Source organism: Danio rerio, chromosome 24 (assembly GCF_049306965.1).
Source record: "Danio rerio strain Tuebingen ecotype United States chromosome 24, GRCz12tu, whole genome shotgun sequence".
NCBI classification, from domain to species: Eukaryota; Metazoa; Chordata; class Actinopteri; order Cypriniformes; family Danionidae; genus Danio; species Danio rerio.
The window spans coordinates 10112122-10131499 of record NC_133199.1 but is presented as its reverse complement, the minus strand read 5'-3'; the positions used below and the strand labels follow the sequence as shown (position 1 = coordinate 10131499).

Here is a 19378-nt window from a genome sequence, read left to right as displayed (position 1 = left end):
ATTCATTCATCCATTTTCTTTTCAACTTAGTCACTTTAGTAATCTGGGGTTGCCAGAGTAGAATAAACCGCCAACTTATCCAGGACATGTAACAGCAAATGCTCTTCCAGCTGCAACTCATCACTGGAAAACATCCATACACACTCATTTACAGCTATACACTACGGACAGTTTAGTTTACCCAATACATCTGTCTTTGGACTTGTGGGGGAAACCAAAACACCAGGAGGAAACCCACGCTAACAAGGGGAGAACATGCAAACTGACCCAGCTGAGGCTCCAACCAGCGACCTTCTTGCTGTGAGGCGATCATGCTACTCACTGCACCACTGTGGAGCCCGTAATTTATGACAGAGTTACAAAAATTTTAGTATAATTTTTTTGTATAAATTGTGGTCTACTTCCGTAGAAAATTATTCCTAATAGATGGAGAGTAAGTGGACTTGTTTGGCTGTTGGAACACATTCAACATGACTGTTTACGACAGACTGCTTCACAATGAATCACATCCCTCAACAATGACATTTGTACTGAACTGAACTGAATCATCACTGAACAATCTTGGGTAAAAACAGCTTTGGTACAACTGCATTTGCCTTATGAACTAAACTTGTTTCACAACCTATTTTCAGCTACTCGCTGCGTATCATGTAAAGCTGCTTTTACACAATTTACATTGTATAAAGTGCTCTAGAGAGGAAAATGGCTTGTCATATTAAAGCAATAACACCAAATGTATTTATAACTACCTGTGGAAACAGTTTTAATTCAGCTCAATATGTTTTGTACCCTGACCTGTTTGCAACTATGTTTAACATTGTACACTTGTGATCACATCTGAAAAAACAGGATTTAAGAAAAATCATACGTGTGAACTGACTGAACACAGCAGTGATCCAAACCACTAAAATTACAGCACTCTTAAAAGCTCATCATAAGAGTTTCAATGTATCCATGGAGACGCAATTAGTACAGACAGATCTGCTCACACATGAAGGTACACAGTTTCTCATTCCCGCTGTGGAAGTGTTATTTATTATAGTCAGCAGCTCTGCATATGGAAATTCATTTTCTTACCTGACGGTCCTCGATCTATCTTATTCAATATTAATGTCATCTCACATTACCAGTCAGGTTTACCATACCAAAGAAAGAGAAGGCTACACTCCTAATCAGGCGCCAGCATATTCACAAACAGAACAAAATAAAATTTAGGAGTCCAAATAAACACAAATAAGCAAAAGATGTCAAAACACAACAGATTTTGAAGAAAACCAAGGTTCAGGCCAACATGATATCAAAATACATATAAGGGGGATAAGCAAAATCTTTGATATCCACATTCTTTAATTAATGATTATGTATTCAAGACCAGAAAAAAAGCTCAAATAAGTAAAATGGATCAATTTAATAGATTTGGTAAAATAGATGATGATAGATTTCCTTTAATGTTATCATGAATGGTAGATGCAAATGATTTTTCCAGTTTATAGCAAATACTCTGGGCAAGCAGCTTCATGAATAGGTAAAATATATTAGGACTGAATGTGATCAATCCTATCGGGAGATGACTGAGTCATTGTTTTCTACTGCAGATGTCAATGACATGTTAGATAATTTAAAAAAAAAGAGCATTCTCTGAATAAATCAATAGCTTACATCTCAGCAGTGTTGTGCAAGTTACTGAAAAATAGTAACTAGTTACAGTTGCTAGTTACTTCATTCAACTCAATTACGTAATCGATTAATTACACCAAAAAGTATTGCATTACTGTTAAAAGTCATAGGTTTCTTTTCCAAATATTTTTAATTCTCCCATTAATGCCCTAATAACGTCACTTCAGTGCCGCATGGAGAATAGACTGTTGATCAGCTACACAGTTTTCACATTCATTTGCATTCTCACAACTAAAACCTAAGACAAACTTAAAAAGTCATTTTTAAACACTCATATATTTAAGTCAGACCAGCAATTAAAGCATCAGGTGATAAACCAGCTGAATAATATATTTTCAGCATCATAAAAGACAAACTAGGCTACGGTCAAAACACAGGAAAACAAGACAAGGAAAGCGCTTTGTTGTGTCACTAATGCTGTGTTCACACCAGCGGATAAATCGCGCTATTCGCGCGTAAATTGCCGCGTGAACATTTGAGTTTACTCGCTTCATTCGCGCGTCAACCCCCGCTTCATTCGCCCGTCAAATCGGCTTCAATCGCGTGTCAAATTCACTTCAGAACAGACGCGGATTCGCGTGATGGGCAGGGCTTCTGTCTGCCCGGTGACTCTAGCTTCATAGCTAAATGGCTAACATGGATTTTATTAAGAAAATAACAGTGTTAATGTGCTTTATGGAGACTGAACAGCGTCGATACGTTTAGGGTCCTGTATGAGTCCACTGCATCCTTTCAGAGGTGCATCCAGGTCTGTGAGCTCATAAACTCCTCCAGAAACTGAACCTGGATGACGGAGACTTTCAGCGGTGCCTCTGACTGAGCCAAGCCCAGTTTGATGACTTGTCGGTGTCGCCTGGAGGATTTGCCCCAGGACACCATCAACAGGTTCTACATCACAATCATGGCCCCACAAGAGCAAGCTTTTGATTGGTTAACGCGGCGCGAATGTCCGCTGAAGTTCAGATTTTAGAACTCGAGAGATTCGTGCAAAACGCTTGTTAAGCGCGTCAAACGCGCAAACGCTCGATTCGCCTTGCGTGCATCACGCTATTCGCACCGCGCCATTTGCGCAATTCTCGCCATTCACTCCTTGCCATTCGCGCGTATCGCGCCGCAGGATGTCTATTCGCGCGCTTGCATTGACTTAACATGTAAATCACTCGCGCTTGACGCGCGTGCAGCGTCTGGTGTGAACACAGCATGACAGATAACAAGACTCGGCAACGGGAGTGAGTGTGTGTGCTGCTTAAGTAGTGTGTGTAATCAGTCCTTAACTATCCTCCGGTGGTGCGTGTGTAATCAGTCAGAATGAGGAAGCATGTGTGTGTGAGCGGAGTGCATGTATGAAAATGTAGTCCATGAATGGCGGATTTGTAGTCAATAAGTGATTGTGTGTGAGATCCAGCAAACTATAAAGTTACTATCGATGGTGATTGTGACAACAATAAAGTTGTCCCCAAAAAAGCCTCAAGAATTGGGTTGTTTCAGCTCATTTTAAATATATAGTTTGAACAAACAGAAAACCTCATTTTTTTATGTGTAGATATATAGAGTAGATGTACAGTAGATGAAAAACAGAACATAAAGATAGACGTAATGTAATCATTCCCATCGAGAGATTTATTGATCTATTGACAGATATCATTGTTTGCTATTGTAAATGTCAATGACATGACATTTGATTACTTAAAATATGGAAAAAAGTGAATTATTATTAACAATAATAATAATAATAATAATACAAATAATAAATGTCTTATTCTCAATAAAATAAAATGGACTAAAATACGTGACAAAATTACAGTATATGCTGAGTTATGCATTTTTTCCAATCACTCAGCCATAGTAGGAACAAGTGCATACCTGTCAACCCTCCCGTTTTTCCGGGAATTCTCCTGTGTTTTAAAGTTCTATCCCGCTATCATCCCGTCAAGGTATTTTCCCGTATTTTCAGTCTTTCTCTGAAGGGTGGCAAGAAACTAAAGAGCTGAGCCGAACTATACGCAACCCATACTGCCGAACCACCAGGGGCCGCCCCTTGCAATATGCAATATGCGAGTTTGTTCTGTGCTTTTGCTTTGTTTAGGCATGAAAACACTTTTAAATAAATAAAAAACGCCGCAATTCCCCTTCCTTTTCATTACAGGTGCCGTCAGCCCTCCTATGCAATCCTCAAAACAGTCATGTAGCAGTGCATGACTGTCAGCTAGCCCGATCCATAGTGATAAATAGACGCTGTTTCCCAAACGAATTTTGTACATGCGATATGAAGCGGAGCGAAAGTCTGGGTTTTGGGTGCGTGTTTGAACAGACATATACACATAATTAATACATAATAATATCTATAGATTTTGATCTAATAAAAGCAGTCGAATGCTTTCATTACAACGTAAGATGTGTGCATTTTTAAAGTGACATCTGCTATTTTTTGTAATCAAACAAAAAAAATGTAAATAAACAGGAGATTCTTTGGTTGCTCTTTAATCAGAATGTGTTAGTTTTACAGTAAAGAAACGGCTGATGAGATTTGAAAGCATAATTCTGTTTCATTATAATAGCTATTAATTTTAATAATAAGCTGAACAGTTTGCTAATGCACTTGCTGCTAATGTATATATTTATTTTTCTTTTGTAAAAAATAATAATAATAAAACAATATTATTAAGGGGTGGGGGGGATCCCTTATTATGGTGGTCATATCCCAATGTTGACAAGTATGCAAGTGGTATAGTGAGCAAGCACCACTAGTAGTCAGGGTAGAAGAATAAGGCTGTATGAGCACACAAAACAGAATTAGAATTTCATAAACCTTCACTATTTCAGATCTAAGACATAAACAACAGCAACATACTCTTTTGACATAACCCCAAAACAAGCCGCCGGCAGAGGTTATGTGAATTGATTAGATCTCTTTGAACAAGTTGAAAGAAAAAAAACACAAGCATACCGGCATAAAACATAAAGCTTTTATCTCAGGCAAGCTCTCATTTACAGCAGGAGTCAGATATGGAATAAATCATACTCTGCGGTGTGATTGCACTACAACAGATTTGAGACGCAAATCTAAAGGTGTCAAAGCTAAATCTCAAGACAAAACTATCTATGCTGCTGAGACAAAAACACAGACCTGTTCTTGACTGTTTCTGCAATGAGCCTGTGTCTCTTATAGGAAGTTATATACTGAAATAAACTAAACAAGTATACTTCTTTATAAATGTATCATTAAGGGACATTAAAAGAGTAGTTCACCCAAAAAGCAGAGGCCCGGAGGAGGAGGAGCCATCCGCGGCAACGTCCGGGTTCGAGTCCGGGGAAGAGCAGTTCCAGAAATCAGGTAAGATAAAAAACAGAATCCGAAAATTAAAAGCAAACGAGTTTGTGACAGGCAGAGAATGCGGTGAAATCTGAAAACTCGGTCAAAATCGGACGAGGGCTTTTGCTTTTCTTTTCTGGACGGCTTTTGCTCAACACTTATTTAAAGTGATGTGCGTGCTTTTGTACATTTTTCATGTCTTAGGTATTGCCTTATAACAGAGGTGTCCACACTCGGTCCTGGAGGGCCGGTGTCCCAGAGAGTTTAGCTCCAACTCTAATCAAACACACCTGAACCAGCTAATCAAGCTCTCACTAGGTATACTAGAAACTTCCAGGCAGGTGTGTTAAAGCTAAAGTTGAAGCTAAAGTTGGAGCTAAAGTCAGCAGGACACTGGCCCTCCAGGACCAACTTTGGACACCCCTGCCTCAGAAGATATTAAAATCAAAAGTTGCAAACTGTTGGCGTTAATAACTATTAAAATTCAGCTGCATTTTTTTGCCAACTTTACCATTTAACTATAAAATGGTATTTATCACTGTTGATTTTAATTATTTAACTAGTATATAATAAAGAGAAATAAAAAAATAAATAAATAAAGTTTTGCCTTTTGTAATTTATCACCTTTTGTAAATGATCATCCTTTTACAATTAAATTTTAAAATGTTTTTATCATTTATTTACTCTGAACATTTATATACAATAAAGGTAAATACTAAGTATGTTTTGTTATTTTACCTGTAAAGAAACTGACCTAAGAAATTAAGCGTAGGTAGTTACAGTAAATACAGTGATAATCACAACAAGAATAGCTGATAATGGCAAAAGTCTACTCACAAGATTAAAATGTCCATAACCATGTCTAACATTAATTGCCATGTAACACTAGGGTCAGAAGTATATTAAACAGCTTTACTAAGTGTCCCATGCACATTGCGTGCAAAAATCTGATTGGCTGGCTTTGAGGCTGAAAGAACGCCATAGATGTGCATGAATTGAATATCATGCATGTATTATAATGGATTTTCATCAACCGAATAGATGTTAAAGGCCACAATATTTTTCAAGGAGAATTAAAGAAAGAAATGGTGTTGAAAATGATCAGGATATTAGTAAAGGATGTTTACTAACAGTATTCCTGCATTCCATGCTATTCATCATTTTCCTTTGCCAATTTGCTTTAATTAGGGGTGTAACTTCCATTAAACTGTAAGCAATTAGTAAATTGCTTTATAAAAATGGGTACAATGAAGCAGCATTATTCTCCTCGCAGTTCATCCATCGAATAATAAAAGGCAACTCATTAAATTGAACAAATGACTTTTAGCAGACCATGAATAACACCAAAAAACTAGCCTTTCCACAGCAGTATTACCAAGATGTTAATTACAGTACTGTATGTTGAAACAGAACAAAAAAATAGAGCTCTCGCCATGCACAGATATCCTTGTGATTTGCTAAAATAACTGTAATACTATTTTCATGCTGGATAAAACACTCATTTGTTTACAATAAATACGGATCACAAATATATGGATTTTTTTTTTTTGTAGGTTTACTGTTTTATCAGATAAAAATACACTTTTATTTCAATACTCATTTGAATGAGTGCTCTGTAAAAAGTGGATGTGGATTTAATAGGTGAAAAATTGCAGGTGAGCTGACTTCTATGTTCATATTACAGCAAAACAATGCGTTACAATTACATTTGAACTAATAAGTTAACTATAGTCAGGGTGCGAATTGCAGGGGGGGTTTGACCCTACTATTTAACGCTTGATCACCCCTGATGGATGACAAAACAAGATGTATGGAGGGTCAGTCCTTCAATAGTGATAAACTATTGAGAACTAACTGATCTGTATCTTAAATATTAATAATAAAAAAGTATAATATAAATCCGGGGTCGCCACAGTGGAATGAACCGCCAACATATCCAGCACGTTTTTACACAGCGGATACCCTTCCAGTGGCAACCCATCTCTGGGAAACATCCACGCACACTTGTTCACACACACACACACTTATACACTACGGACAATTTAGCCTACTCAATTCACCTGTAACGCAAGTGTTTAAACTGTGGGGGAAACATGCAAACTCCACACAGAAATGCCAACTGAGCAGAGGTTCGAACTAGCGACCTTCTTGCTGTGAGGTGACAGCACTACCTACTGCGCCACTACGTCGCCATACATTCATACTATTATGAATAATTAGTCTATGCGAGAAAAAAATCCTTCAGCAGTCTGAAACTGGCAAATCTAGAGCACCGCTAGATATTGTAAGTCTTTACAAAACCCTTGGGCTCTATTTTGACGGTCAATGCACAAAGCGCAAAGTGCAGGGCGTAAACGCTTTCAGGGTGTGTCAGAATCCACTTTTGCTATTTTAAGAACTCAAATCTGCTTTGAGCCATGGCGCATGGTCTAAAAGGGTTGTGTTTATTTTCTTGATGAGTTATAGGTGGGTTTTGAGAATGAACCAATTAGAGTCTCATCTCCCATTCCCTTTAAGAGTCAGTTGCGTCGTGCCATGGCACATTTGCTATTTACATGACGTAAAGTAAGTGTAAGTGGAAAAACTGAACATTTCACAAGCAAGAAAACAGTTAAACAGAACATTGGCTGCGACATTGCCACTTTTGCGTTATTACCTTTTTCTCGCCTATAGGCTACATAACAATAAAACAATAATCAGGACAAACTAAGACATTTTGCAAACGTTTAACCATGGCAGAACCCCAAAAATTAGAAAAAATGTCATACAATAATAATATTAACAATCATAATAGTAATTTAAATGATGAAAATGTATAACCTATCCCAATCCTGACATAGCTGCGTTTAAACAGCGCAAACATTACTCCTTATAGTTATGACATATTAGACGGTTCTGTGTGAATAACTGAAGACGCTCCTTTAATGCATTCGCATGTTAAATTATTTTAAATTAGACGCCCCATCCATAACCAACCTTAAATCAGACCTGAACTCTCTGTTTAACATTTCCAAGTAAACTTTTTTGTGACATTCTCATAAAATCTCTCTGGTTTTGAAAATCTTTGTTCGTAATTGTTCTTAGCCCTGTCAATGTTTATCTATTTTGTATTATTATTATAATATTTCCTCTCCTGTTTCTCTTACGTTTATATTCTTTAGCTGTCAATATAATACTTCGCGTCTATGGAAGAAAGAGTCAATAAAGATAGACAATGTGTAACATCATATTCATCAAAAGACGGTTTATGTGCAAGTAACTGCACCGGTCCGAGCAGGTAACGAGCCGGCATGGGAGACAAGCTCCGATAAGATTGCAGAACAACGTCTGTCCCTGGATCCGAGGGGTGAGCTTTACGCGAACACCAGCTGGCTTCCGTTACATAAGGGCAAATATAGATGACTAAAACCTCATTTACTCATTTTACTCATACTTTTTATTATTTATAATGTCCAAGGCATTGATATTAAAATTAAATGCTACTTTTGTGCCTTTATTAGCCTTTTTCTCGCCTGTTTACTGGGTTAAAAATCTTACATTATTCCATCTCCACCTGCTGGTGAAAGCTAGAGCAGCTGGCGATCTTCAATCTGCAATCTATTGCTTCTCCCGCAGTTCCCGGATGTAATGTTGAATTTTATCAGTCGAATTTGATCCACTGAATTTATGGAAGCGAATATTAGAACTGAAATAAAATGAACTGAAAATGACCTTTTGAATATTATACGTTGTATTTTTAAAGGGTATTGAATATTTTGTAAGTGAAATCTGAAAATTGAATATGAATTATTGAATTTTAAAGTATGAAAACGTGTTTGAAATATTTTTCGTTGAAATATTCACAGCTTAAATAAACAGATATGTTAAATTTCAGGACCTAAAAATACAAACCCTGGAATTCAAGTCATTAAAATGCAAGAACTTGTTAATACGGTGTATTATTTTTTTCAGTTTGTGATATTCAACAAGCTTTTTAATTCAAGACTTTTGGCATTGATTTTGTTCCATATGAGCCACTGTGGCTGAATCGTCTGAATCATATCACCACAGTGCTAATTACACCCTTTAAAGTGATTAATCACAAGTCCTTCTTCTCATTTGTAACCACTCTTACTGTACTGAGAGGAATGATTCTTTGTGCCAAAATGGCAGCGGGAAATATGATTAGTTAACATCATTAGTAGAGCATAGGTGCAGTCCTAACAGTAGGAACAAATACAGGCACACAATATCACAAAAGAAGCTTACAGCTGAAAATGACATAATCGACGCAGAATGGAAATGGCTCTATTATACTCATTTCCTCACTCACCAGGGGAGGTACTGTACACTCAGATATCATTTTTGGGTTTTAAAGATTTCAGTTCACATTTAATAAGCAAAAAAAAAAAAAAAAGGTTTTATATAATCCCATTTTTTGGAAGTAAACAAAACTGCTGTTCAAGAATAAAACCAAATGACTGTATAATCAGAACGGCACCATCCTAAATTAACTAAACATCACACGAAAATATCATTCCATATACATGTGTATACTTCATATACATACATAATAAAAAAAAAACCTATCATTGCAACATTGTGCATGTAATACTAGTAATAACTGTTATTGTATCTCTCTTTGTCTTTCTTTTGCTTTTCCTATATTATATTTATTTTAAAATTGTTACATTTCTCTTGTTGCAAAAAAGTAATATTTGTATTGCCTGTTCTACACTTAAATCAGCTTTGTATTTCTATTTGTTGTAATGGCCTGTTGTTGCAATAAAAAAATAATAATTGTCTCGCTAAATTCTTTCATAACAAAGTAACAGTAAGAGACGGTATTAATATGATGGTCAAATGGCAAATAGTCAGACTTTCATCGAAAATTCCCAAAACAAAACCTTTTTTTTTTTTTTTCGAATGGATTAACTTGCATGGATTAATTATTCACGTTAACAATAACAATGTGAGCTGCACAAATACAAATGATGAATTTATATTTAAAGCTGTCTTTAATATTCAAGAAAACAACGATTTTTTAACGATACTGTAGATGTAAAATAATGGCTAATATTAGTAGGCTATTGTTATTGTTAATTCTCAAACATATGGTAAAACAACAATAATAATATAAGGCCTATGTGTAGATCTACTGTTGCTTAAAATGCTACATTGTACAGACTTTCAATATGTCCTGTTTGTTAATTCACAATCAAATGATGACATCAAAAATACAACTATTCATAATTATAAAGTTGAATTAATATGATTAAGACATATGCTTGTCATTTGTCATTGACAACATTATAAGACCATTTTTTCACTGGTAAAATGAGACATTTGTCATTATCAGATTCCTTCTTGTATTACATTCAACATTATATTGGCTAGGGTAGTTATACTGACAGAGTAAACATTTATTTTTATGCACGACACTAAATGATGTGCGCGCTGGCTTCACTTTCACTTTCCAACCATGGCTCCCGTCACTGTGAGAAAAAAAAAACATACATGCAAATCAAACCTCTCGCATGGCCCTCAAACAATCGCTCTTTGCAACAAACTGAATGTTATTTACCACTTTATTACCTGTTATTCACAGCCTATACAGGTTTTGTACACTAAAGTAGGTGTCATTGGCGTGCACGCGCACATTCTTGGTAGTAAATAAACAGTTCGCGGTCAGCTCATGTGTGATTTCGCAGCCACGAATAGCCTACGTCTACGTGTGTTTAAAAAAAAACACCAAGATCGGCATTTTAATATATTGTTTTTATTATTAATTATGTGTGTATATGTCTGTTCAAACACACACCCAAAACCCAGACTTTCGCTCCGCTTCAAAAAGCGTGTACAGAATCTGTTTGGGAAACAGCATCTGTTTATCATTATGGAACGTGTCTGACAGTCATGCACCGCCTTGTGACTGTTTTGAGGATGACATAGGAAGTGCGACGACACCTGTAATGAAAAGGAAGGGAAATCCCGCCATTTATGAATTTATTTCATAGTGTTTTCATGCCTAAATAAATGAAAGCACAGAACAGACTCACATTTAAGAGAAAAGGGTGGCCCCTGGTGGTTCGGCGGTATAGGTTGTGTACAGAGCTTGACATTAACAAATGTGGGTAGATTTCAGTGGTGGCGGGTAAGATAGACACTCCCACTAGCCATTTTTGGCTGGTTGAAAATATCCCTGATAATAATTCTTAAAATTAGGGTTCGACAATAAGGATGGTCCAATATGCATGCAAAGGCGATCTTAGAATTGAGAAGCAACACGACTGACAAAAAACTCAGTTTAAAACTGTTTAAAAATCGTGTGCGCTCTAGTTTCCTTGCGTGAAGCAACTGTGTCTAGAAACACAACTGGTGTGATCGGTTCTCTTTCTAATAGACTAGACAAAAAGCGATGAACATGCACCCACAGTCTTGCTGCTTTCAAGAGTTCCAGATTTGTCTTTTTGTAAGCAGCACTGGTTGCTTTCGCTTTAACCATTCGTTGAACAGATTTTTTTATGGGTCGGCTCTTTAATGTTTGTTTCCATCCTTCAGACAAAGAGAGTACAGCAAAATACTTTTATGTGATGATAGCAGGATTTAACTGCAAATACAGGAGAATTCCAGGGAGAATTCCTGGAAAAACGGGAAAGTTGACAGGTATGTGGATATGGAATCTTAGTTATCTAACGATTTGTTTGAGAAATTTTTTTTTTAGCTTGATCTTTAAAGGAAACTATTTTACATATTGTCAGAAAATTTGCTACTTCATACAACTTAATTTGTATGAAAATGTATGTTTTTTAAAGAAGGCATGTCTCCAAATCCCAGCCCTAACCCTACTCCTTATTCAAAATGTAGGCATCAGATTGTACAAATATATAAGAACAAGCAATAATATAAAATGTTAGAAATTGTCATCAATTTTGAATTTAAAACACTAAAGTATACACATTACTCGCATTTAATATATAAAATTATACATAAAATATTTAATTTACACTCATTTTCTTTTGAACATTTCGTGAGATTCAGGCCTGAATAACAAATACATTCTGAACATCCCTGACGCACTTGACTAGACATCTTCACAATTATCTTCACAAAAATAACCAAAATCTGCAAAACAACCTATTCCTTGCTGTTATTGCCATGGAAACACAATGTCTACTACATCACAAGCATATCATAAAGCTCATTTGCACCTTCAAAAACAGGACATCGCTTCTGCTCATTTTAGCAGCAGTTTTTAAGGCGGCTTGTTAACAGAGGGGGGGCTGACCTGTTTAGAATTAACTCCACGTATAATCCTGGAGCTTGGGTGGAAGTTGCTGGGTTTGGTCACCATTAAAGGTCTAATCAGAGTTAGACACCTGCTAGCATCACATGACTGCTCTGGGTGGGCTACTACTAAGCATCAGGGGGTAAAAGGCTTCCCCCTTCCCAAATCTCCATCACCCCTCCATGCAGTCGCAGTAAATCCTATTAGCCTTGTTCATCTGTGGCCCACATAACTAAAACTCCAAAGCATTCTGAGTGTGTGTTTCTCTCTGATCGTCTGATTATTCTCTTTAAGATTCATAAATCACATCTTTTTTCGGCTCGCTATTAAGAGGCACTTTGCATTTGCCTTTAATTGATCTCATGAAGTTTAATGATTAATTTAAGTCTGAGCATTTCGGCACTTTGAAGGAGACGCTGAAGGGGCATTTGCAGTGTGATTTATTAGAAGAAAATCTGCAAAGAAAGTTTCGTAAGTGATCTGAACTCTCCTTCAGAGCATAAAATCTCCTTTTGAGGGGGTTTTAAAATCTTAAATTAGGTAAGAGAGCAGGAAACTAAACAGAGCCAATCCTGGGGATCAAGACTTGAGAAAACCTTCCGTGTAGATTTTGTCAAAGAGCCTACGCTGAACAAATCTCAAGATTAGAATATCATAGCCAGGTCATTAAAAATGCATTTCCCTAAATGCCAAAGAGCATGTTCCAGACACTGTTTCTTGTGGCTATATTTATTCATTCATTCAATATTTAAGATAGGAAATTATTTGTTTGCAGCTTTAATATGGTGCCACTGAAAACAGCATTTTTGGCCAACACACTTACAAATGTGTTACAAAAATCAACAAAAACAAATGTCATATAACATTAGAGCTCATTTCAGGATTCATGTCTCTTTGTCAATCCAATTTTATTATTATTAATATTAATTATTTATTCATTCATGTATTCATTTTACATTGGCTTAAGGCTGATTTATACTTCTGCATTGAGTGATCGGCATTACCTACCTCGCCTGCCTTGCGCGTAGTCATGCATTTACAGTGCATGCGGAAAGTATTCATAGCACTTCACTTTTTTTCACATGTTTTTTTTTTTATGTCAGTCTTATTCCAAAATAGATTAAATTCATTTATTTCCTCAACATTCTACACACAATACCCCATAATGACAATGTGAAAAATATTTTTGTAAATTGTTGGAAATTTATTAAAAATTTAAAAACCTGAAAAATTACAAGTACATAAGTATTCACAGCCTTTGCCGTGAAGCTCTAAATTGAGCTTAGGTACATTCTAGCTGCATCCCAAATGGCACACTATACACTATGCACTCATGCACTTACACACTTATCAGGATGGTACATGTATGTAGTGTCATCCCAAATGGCACACTTATGTTTTATTACTAAGCGGAACTTCAAACCGTTTCCCCGATGACGTTTGACGATTGCCAAATCAGTGAAATAAACAACCGAATTATTAAATAATACCTGCCGTGAGTATAACCGCATTCACCATCGGGAGGCGCTATAATCACTCTCGTAGGAGAATTTTGCTTTCACCATCCAAAATAAATAAAGTTATCCAACATGTGCGCCCGATAGCTCCGCCCCTTCCACTATGTAGGCAAACCTGCGGTCGTTGAGTGCGTGAAGTGTCCATCATTACACATTTCATTTTAGCGGCTGAATGAGTGCATCATGAACGTACTACTTAAACTATTTATACTACAAAATGGTGTAGAATAGTGCATAAGTATGCGATTTGGGACGCAGCTTCTGTTTCCAATGATCATTCTTGAGATGTTTCAGCAGCTTAATTGGAGTTCACCTGTGACAAAATTCAGCTGATCAGACATGATTAGACCAAGCATAAAGACAAAGGAATTGTCTGTAGACCTCCAAGACAGTATTGCCTTGAGGCACAAGGATGGGGAAGGTTACAGAAAAATTTCTGCTGCTCTGAAAGTTCCAATGAGCACAGTGGCCTCCATTATCCGTAAGTGGAAGATGTTTGAAACCACCAGAACTCTTCCTAGAGCTGGCCAGCCATCTAAACTGAGTGATATGGGGAGAAGGGCCTTTTCAGGGAGGCGATCAATAATCCAATGGTCACACTGTTTGAACTCCAGCATTCTTCTGTGGAGAGAGGAGAAGCTTGCAGAAGGACAACCATCTGTACAGCAATCCACCAATCAGGCCTGTATGGTAGAGTGACCAGACGGAAGCCTCTTCCCACCTGGAATTTTCCAAAAGGCACATGACGGACTCTCAGACCATAAGAAACAAAATTCTCTGCTCTGATGAAACTAAAATTTAACTCTATGGAGTAAATGCCAGGCATTATGTTAGGAGAAAACCAGACACCGCTCATCACCAGGCTAATACCATTCCTACAGTGAAGCATGATGGTGGCAGCATCGTGCTGTGGAGATGTTTTTCAGCAGCAGGAACTGGAAGACTAGTCAGGATAGAATGGAAAGGTGAGGAATAGGAAAGATGAATGCAGCAACGTACAGAGACATCCTGAATGAAAACCGGTTTCAGACTGCTCTTGACCTCAGACTGGGGTGATGGATCTTCCAGCAGGACAATAACCCAAAGCGCACCACCAAAATATCAATGGATTGGCTTCACAACAACTCGATGATTGTCCTTCAGTGGCCCAGCCAGAGCCCAGACCTATATCCTATTGAACATCTCTGGAGAGATGTGAAAATGGCTGTACACCATCACTTCCCATCCAACCTGATAGAGCTTGAGAGGAACTGCAAAGAGGAATGGGCAAAAATTCTCAAAGACAGGTGTGCCAAGCTTGTGGCATCATATTCAAAAAGACTTGAGGCTGTAACTGTTGCCAAAGGTGCATCAAGAAAGCTTCGAGCAAAGGCTGTGAATACTTATGCACATGTTATTTTTTAGCTTTTTTATTTTGAATAGATTTTTTACCAATTTCATTAAATATTTATATTGTATAAACATTGTCATTATGGGGTATTGTGTGTAGAATTTTGAGGAAACAAATCAATTGAATCTATTTTGGAATAAGGCTGTAACAAAAATATGGGTAATCGCTATGAATACTTTCCTGATACACTATTATGATTATGATATTGGAAAGTATTACATCGCTTTGTAAATGTTTATTAGAACCATTTTTTGAGTCGTGGAGGCGGAAGCCCATTAGCGTGACATTACAAGTGGATTTGCACTGTCATATTAAAAGTAGACAACATAAAACTGAAAAAAAGCTTGCCTTACATGATAAGTCTCGATTTTTCTGCTGTGACATTCGAATAGTATAGGTGATCATTTTGGATAGATAATACTGTAAAAGCATTGATCCATCCTGCCTTGCATAGTATCAACAAGTCAGCTTGTGGTTGTGCTGTGATGGTGTGGGGGATTTTTCTTGGCTAACTTGAGCTCCTTAGGACCAATATTAGGATTAGTGCTCAAATCATTTTTTTCAGATCTGATTTTTTGCCTTGCTGTTCACATTGTTGTTTTAAATGTGGCCAACATCAGCTTTCCAGTGTAAAGTGATCATGATCATATACTGCCCTGCATGCACAAAAGACTAGCCTGCAACTACAATCTGCATCACGGATGAGCAGCTGACATATCTGCAGCAACTTCCTAATGCTACCATGGACAAACATTTCTGAGAAATCATTTTAAAGCATCTTGATACATCTATGATGAATTAAGTCAGTTCTTATGGTAAAAATTGGTCAAATTCTGTACTACGGGGTGTGCAACAATATTTTCAGAGACTGGAAACTTTATATGCGTTGATTATTTACAAGACAACTGCATTTTTTAGGGACTGAAAATGTATAAATCTGAAAACAGGTTACAAAGTGGAAGATTTAGAAATACCACTGATGCTACGTCCATGTAAACACCCCAAAACAAGAGCCTTTGATAATAATGATGTCATAAACATGTATGGTGTGTGTTTAGAGAGGAGCAAAAACTGAACAAATACAAAACGATGGCATAGGGTAGTATGTAGTAGCATTGTTATTTAAAGTGTGGAATTACTTGACATTACAACCAAAAGCAGAGACATACACACCAGGGATGCGTTTTCTAAACATAACTCGAGGCTGAACTATCATAGCACCATGCATCGTTTGGGAAAAGAATGACGTAGTGACGAGGGTTTCCCAAAACAGTAGCTGCTTTGTCACAGATCGATCTTTTAAGCCAGGGGTCTCAAACTCAATTTACCTGGGGGCCACAGGAGGCAAAGTCTGGGTGAGGCTGGGCCGCATAAGGGATTTCACAAAAATAAAAGTCCTCAAATGTCATTATTAACAGTTTTAATTATTTCTTCTGAACATGAAGTGTCCTGAACATTAATAGAACATTGAGTGAAGATTATGAACAGTTCTTCTGAACATGGCATCTTTTGCCTACTCCTTGCTGCCAGAGACTTGACAGCGCTTCTTCTCACAAATCTGAACCACATTTGGCTTTAGAGCGGAAGCAGTTGAGACCCTAAGTATGGCTTGAAGATGATCATCATTAAGTCTAGACCTGTACTTTGACTTAATAAAGTTCAAGGTGGAAAATAACTTCTCACACAAATATGTGCTCCCAAAAAGGCCAAGTCCTAGGGAAAAAAGTGGGGGAACTCACTCAAAACTTCCATTCCCTCACCTAAAAAAAAGGCGTATATATGTATAAATAAAACACCCCCACCCCACTCCAGTCACATCAGTCTGTACCAGTCTGTATCTACCTATAATATGCAGGCTGTAGCTAGGTAGCTAAGTGGCAGGCAGGGGCGGGAACAACTTACCTTGGTTCTGGCCGGCGCGAGTTCCTAACACTTCCCGCCCGTCACAGCGTCTAACAAAGGGGCGGGGTGCGTGGTGAAGTCACCGGCATCCCCGCCCCTTTGTTTACACGGCGGGCGGGGAAGGCCAGTGACCGCTGTGTACGGATAGAATCAGCGGAGCTGGGAGCGCTCTCTCTCCCCGCTCCGCTAATTCTGTCAGTGTACAGCGGTCGGCGCGGGCCACAAAATATTGCACTGAGGGTCGCAAATGGCCCACGGGCCGCGAGTTTGAGACCCCTGTTTTAAACCATGTTAGCTATAACGTAAAATGTCAATAATGACCCTTTAAAAAGAGTGAAGTAACAACTTCTTTCTATTCAAACTATCTTGTGAATCCATATTCATATTGCCATATTTATCACAGAAAAACTGAGCTGCCATATGTAACACAGAGAACATTTCGAAAACATTATTATGTTAACATGAAACCTTTTTTAAATGCAACTGAAAAACCTTTCTACTTTTGGTTATATTGATGTTTCGCAAACGTTCTCTTCACAGGTGCCAAATCCAGTTCCTGGAGAGCCACAGCTCTGCACAGTTTAGCTTTAACCCTAAATAAACACACCTGATCAAACTAAGTGAGTCCTTCAGGCTTGTTTGAAACCTATTTCACTTAAATAAATGTTTGGAAAGAATTTAGCTTTTTATTATTGATTGGGATAATTCTGTAAGGTAGTGCATCAATTATAATAAACAATCCATAAATAAATTCAATAAAGATACTATTTAAATAAACACTATCTTAAGTTTATCTGAGGAGTCGAAATGTATTCAGGTATACAGTAAATGAATAATCAAATGTAAAATAATACTGCATAGTCTTCGTTTTAGAAACAATTCAATAAAATTAACTATTATTAATTTTTCAAACTGACAAATGGAACAATTTCTTTGGTCTGAATGCCTTTATAACCCTCATACAGTCACAGGCCTCAGAAACACTTACAAAATGATCAATTATAATCCTGATGCGATTACTGCGAATGATCACATTGCGATATCGATGCTGAAGCAATATATTGTCCAGCCCTAGTGGCCAGTGTCACTTTAAAGGGATAGCTCACCCACAAATGGAAATTCTGTCATCATTTACTCACTCTCCACTTGTTCCAAACCTCTTTGAGTTTCTGTTGAACACAACAGAAGATACACTGAAGACTGTTAGAAAGAAGTAGCTATTGACTTCCATATCACTTATACTGCGGATGTCAATGCTTTTCCTCAATATATTGTCTTGTGTCCAACAGCAGAAATACATTCAGATTTAAGTTTAGAACCACTTGAGTGTGAGTAAATGACGAACTGGTGAACTATCAACTTAATTGAAAATGTTTCCAGTTATTTTGCTTACTTATTGAGCATACTTATGGAGTATTTCATTATAAAATGACCATTTGGTTTAATATTTTGTTACCTAAAGAATTTGTGTGCCCAAATACCTTTGCAGGCCCTTTATAAGCATCACTGCAGTGGGTACATTTTGTTCTGCTGAATAGGACCCCGCATGCTCATTTCTACATTATTAAATCCTTGTTTGAAGGGACTGCTCAGTCTTGAATAAGCAGAGCCAAATAAAGCAAGGACCTTTGATCAGAAGCAAGCCAAGCAACTCTCCCTGACAGCCTGAAGCCATCAATTGATAAAACCTTTACTAAAAAGCCAAACAGAAGCTGCACGGCTGAACAAAAAAGGAGGCAATCCTGTATATTCTATTGAATCTGCTTCTTTTACATCTCTGACGACACAAAAAAAAAAAGTCTGATTGTGTTCACAGAATCAGGAAACGGAGTCAAAAGCACAGCGTTGGCAGTCATGGAATTCCAGGAATTCCCCTACACACACTTCACGCTCCGTCAGTCCTCTCCTCCTCCCCTTTCCTTCTTATCTTCCTCATCCATCCCTAGCTCGCTCTCTAATCGCCGTAATGGCTGTATCCGCGGCTGTCCTGTTCCCCCGCTGCCCTTCCTGCCAACGGGGACACGGGAAGGCCTGTTGACGCTATCAGCTTTGCTCTTTGGGTAATTTAAGACACCTGCTATGTCAGTGCATCAAGAAATCCAAGTCGGCAGAGCTACTTTGCGCATACTAAACAGTGTGTTCAATATTTTAGAGTATCAAACTCACCTGGGATGCCAGAGTCACAAAGCAGTCCCCGACACTATCACAAATTAGGTTAAATGGTTGATTAACACAGACATATTAGTTCTGACGGCAGTTATGCCCATATTTGGTTTCAAATCAAATATTTATGACCTTCTTTCCTCTGTAGA

General features: G+C 37.6%; 1 protein-coding gene across 8 annotated transcripts in view; it reads right to left on the bottom strand.

The window, feature by feature from the left end:
* Nucleotides 1–19378, bottom strand: part of tmem108 (transmembrane protein 108) — a 130533-nt gene that overhangs the window by 97339 nt on the left and 13816 nt on the right. The window lies entirely within an intron of this gene.